The sequence below is a fragment of the Chlamydotis macqueenii genome, unplaced genomic scaffold (assembly GCF_036417535.1).
Source record: "Chlamydotis macqueenii isolate bChlMac1 unplaced genomic scaffold, bChlMac1.mat HAP1_SCAFFOLD_206, whole genome shotgun sequence".
Lineage (NCBI taxonomy): Eukaryota > Metazoa > Chordata > Aves > Otidiformes > Otididae > Chlamydotis > Chlamydotis macqueenii.
The window spans coordinates 249,741-254,313 of record NW_028239098.1 but is presented as its reverse complement, the minus strand read 5'-3'; positions in this window follow the sequence as shown (position 1 = coordinate 254,313).

Here is a 4,573-nt window from a genome sequence, read left to right as displayed (position 1 = left end):
TTGGTCAGGGAAAGCCCGGAGCCCCGATGTCTGTGGTGCTGTAGATGCGCTGGGAATGGGCGGTGAGGAGCAGCAGGAGCTTGAGTTGCTGGCACTTTCAGTGTGGGAGCAATCGTCGGACGTTTGTGATTTTTGGGGATTTTTATTCACTGGGCGCCCAGGTTCAGTAGGTGGTAAACATCGAAGGCCTGTTGGTCAGGGAAAGCCCAGAGCCCCGATGTCTGTGGTGCTGTAGATGCGCTGGGAATGGCCGGTGAGGAGCAGCAAGAGCTTGACAGGCTGGCATTTAAGGTGTGGCAGGAATCGTCCGACGTTCGTGATTTTTGGGGTTTTTTTTTCAGGGGGCACCCAGGTGCAGCTGGTGGTAAATGTCGAAGCCCTGTTGGTCAGGGAAAGCCCGGAGCCCCGATGTCTGTGGTGCTGTAGATGCACTGCCAAAGTCCGGTGAGGAGCAGCAAGAGCTTGACAGGCTGGCACTTTCGGTGTGGGAGCAATCGTCCGACGTTCGTGATTTTTCGGCGTTCTTTTCAGTGGGAGCCCAGCTGCAGCGAGTGGTAAACGTCGAAGCCCTGTTTGTCAGGGAAAGCCCGGAGCCCCGATGTCTGTGGTGCTGTAGATGCGCTGGGAATGGCCGGTGAGGAGCAGCAAGAGCTTGACTGGCTGGCACTTTTGGTGTGGGAGCAATCGTCCGACGTTCGTGATTTTTCATTTATTTTTTTCAGTGGGCGCCCAGGTGCAGCTGGTGGTAAACGTCGAAGCCCTGTTGTTCAGGGAAAGCGGAGAACCCCGATGTCTGTGGTGCTGTAGATGCACTGCCAAAGTCCGGTGAGTAGCAGCAAGAGCTTGAGTTGCTGGCACTTTCGGTGTGGGAGCAATCGTCCGACGTTCGTGATTTTTCGGGATTTTATTTCAGTGGGCGCCCAGGTTCAGCTGGTGGTAAACGTCGAAGCCCTGTTGGTCAGGGAAAGCGTAGAGCCCCGATGTCTGTGGTGCTGTAGATGCGCTGGGAATGGCCGCTGAGGAGCAGCAAGAGCTTGTGTTGCTGGCACTTTTGGTGTGGGAGCAATTGTCCGACGTTCGTGATTTTTCGGGGTTTTATTTCAGTGGGCGCCCAGGTGCAGCGGGTGGTAAACGTCGAAGCCCTGTTGGTCAGGGAAAGCGTAGAGCCCCGATGTCTGTGGTGCTGTAGATGCGCTGGGAATGGCCGCTGAGGAGCAGCAAGAGCTTGAGTTGCTGGCACTTTCGGTGTGGGAGCAATTCTCCGACGTTCGTGATTTTTCGGGGTTCTTTTCAGTGGGCGCCCAAGTTCAGCTGGTGGTAAACGTTGAAGCCCTGTTGGTCAGGGAAAGTCCAGAGCCCTGATGTCTGTGGTGCTGTAGATGCGCTGGGAATGGGCGGTGAGGAGCAGCAAGAGCTTGACAGGCTGGCATTTAAGGTGTGGGAGCAATCGTCCGACGTTCGTGATTTTTCGGGGTTTTATTTCAGTGGGCGCCCAGGTTCAGCTGGTGGTAAACGTCGAAGCCCTGTTGGTCAGGGAAACCTCGGAGCCCCGATACCTGTGGTGCTGTAGATGCGCTGGGAATGGGCGGTGAGTAGCAGCAAGAGCTTGGCTGGCTGGCACTTTTGGTGTGGGAGCAATCGTCCGACGTTCGTGATTTTTCAGGGTTTTTTTTCAGTGGGTAACCAGGTGCAGCTGGTGGTAAACGTCGAAGCCCTGTTCGTCAGGGAAAGTCCAGAGCCCTGATGTCTGTGGTGCTGTAGATGCGCTGGGAATGGCCGGTAAGTAGCAGCAAGAGCTTGACAGGCTGGCATTTAAGGTGTGGCAGGAATCGTCTGACATTTGTGATTTTTGGGGTTTTTTTTTCAGGGGGCACCCAGGTGCAGCTGGTGGTAAATGTCGAAGCCCTGTTGTTCAGGCAAAGCGCAGAACCCCGATGTCTGTGGTGCTGTAGATGCACTGGGAATGGCCGGTGAGGAGCAGCAAGAGCTTGAGTTGCTGGCACTTTCGGTGTGGGAGGAATCGTCCGACGTTCGTGATTTTTCGGGGTTTTATTTCAGTGGGCGCCCAGGTGCAGCTGGTGGTAAATGTCGAAGCCCTGTTGGTCAGGGAAAGCCCGGAGCCCCGATGTCTGTGGTGCTGTAGATGCGCTGGGAATGGCCGGTGTTCAGCAGCTAGAGCTTGACTGTCTGGCACTTTTGGTGTGGGAGCAATCGTCCGACGTTCGTGATTTTTCGGGGTTCTTTTCAGTGGGAGCCCAGGTTCAGCGAGTGGTAAACGTCGAAGCCCTGTTGGTCAGGGAAAGCCCGGAGCCCCGATGTCTGTGGTGCTGTAGATGCACTGCCACTCTCCGGTGAGGAGCAGCAAGAGCTTGACTGGCTGGCACTTTTGGTGTGGGAGCAATCGTCCGACGTTCGTGATTTTTCGGGGTTTTACTTTCAGTGGGCGCACAGGTGCAGCTGGTGGTAAATGTCGAAGCTGTGTTGGTCAGGGAAAGCCCGGAGCCCCGATGTCTGTGGTGCTGTAGATGCGCTGGGAATGGGCGGTGAGGAGCAGCAGGAGCTTGAGTTGCTGGCACTTTCAGTGTGGGAGCAATCGTCGGACGTTTGTGATTTTTGGGGATTTTTATTCACTGGGCGCCCAGGTTCAGTAGGTGGTAAACATCGAAGGCCTGTTGGTCAGGGAAAGCCCAGAGCCCCGATGTCTGTGGTGCTGTAGATGCGCTGGGAATGGCCGGTGAGGAGCAGCAAGAGCTTGACAGGCTGGCATTTAAGGTGTGGCAGGAATCGTCCGACGTTCGTGATTTTTGGGGTTTTTTTTTCAGGGGGCACCCAGGTGCAGCTGGTGGTAAATGTCGAAGCCCTGTTGGTCAGGGAAAGCCCGGAGCCCCGATGTCTGTGCTGCTGTAGATGCACTGCCAAAGTCCGGTGAGGAGCAGCAAGAGCTTGACAGGCTGGCACTTTCGGTGTGGGAGCAATCGTCCGACGTTCGTGATTTTTCGGGGTTCTTTTCAGTGGGAGCCCAGCTGCAGCGAGTGGTAAACGTCGAAGCCCTGTTGGTCAGGGAAAGCCCGGAGCCCCGATGTCTGTGGTGCTGTAGATGCGCTGGGAATGGGCGGTCAGGAGCAGCAAGAGCTTGACAGGCTGGCACTTTCGGTGTGGGAGCAATCGTCCGACGTTTTTGATTTTTCAGGGTTTTTTTTCAGTGGGAGCCCAGGTGCAGCTGGTGGTAAATGTCGAAGCCCTGTTGGTCAGGGAAAGTCCAGAGCCCTGATGTCTGTGGTGCTGTAGATGCGCTGGGAATGGCCGGTGAGTAGCAGCAAGAGCTTGACAGGCTGGCATTTAAGGTGTGGCAGGAATCGTCCGACATTTGTGTTTTTTGGGGTTTTTTTTTCAGGGGGCACCCAGGTGCAGCTGGTGGTAAATGTCGAAGCCCGGTTCGTCAGGGAAAGCCCGGAGCCCCGATGTCTGTGGTGCTGTAGATGCGCTGCCAATGGGCGATGTGGAGCAGCAAGAGCTTGACTTGCTGGCACTTTCGGTGTGGGAGCAATCGTCTGACGTTCGTGATTTTTCGTTTATTTTTTTCAGTGGGCGCCCAGGTTCAACTGGTGGTAAATGTCGAAGGCCTGTTGGTCAGGGAAAGCGCAGAGCCCCGATGTCTGTGGTGTTGTAGATGCGCTGCCAATAGCCGGTGAGGAGCAGCAAGAGGCTCACATGCTGGCACTTTCGTTGTGGGTGCAATCGTCCGACGTTCGTGATTTTTGCGGTTTTTTTTTCAGTGGGCGCCCAGGTTCAGCTGGTGGTAAACGTCGAAGCCCTGTTCGTCAGGGAAATTCCAGAGCCCTGATGTCTGTGGTGCTATAGATGCGCTGGGAATGTCCGGTGAGTAGCAGCAAGAGCTTGACAGGCTGGCATTTAAGGTGTGGCAGGAATCGTCCGACATTTGTGATTTTTGGAGTTTTTTTTTCAGGCGGCACCCAGGTGCAGCTGGTGGTAAACGTCGAAGCCCTGTTGGTCAGGGAAAGCCCGGAGCCCCGATGTCTGTGGTGCTGTAGATGCGCTGGGAATGGCCGGTGATGAGCAGCAAGAGCTTGACTGGCTGGCACTTTCGGTGTGGCAGCAATCGTGCGATGTTCGTGATTTTTCGTTTATTTTTTTCAGTGGGCGCCCAGTTGCAGCTGGTGGTAAACGTTGAAGCCCTGTTGGTCAGGGAAAGCCCGGAGCCGGGATGTCTGTGGTGCTGTAGATGCACTGCCACTGTCCGGTGAGGAGCAGCAAGAGCTTGACTGGCTGGCACTTCTGGTGTGGGAGCAATCGTCCGACGTTCGAGATTTTTCGGGGTTTTATTTCAGTGGGCGCCCAGGTTCAGCTGGTGGTAAATGTCGAAGCCCTGTTGGTCACGGAAAGCCCGGAGCCCCGATGTCTGTGGTGCTGTAGATGCGCTGGGAATGGCCGGTGATGAGCAGCAAGAGCTTGACTGGCTGGCACTTTCGGTGTGGGAGCAATCGTGCGATGTTCGTGATTTTTCGTTTATTTTTTTCAGTGGGCGCCCAGGTGCAGCTGGTGGTAAATGTCG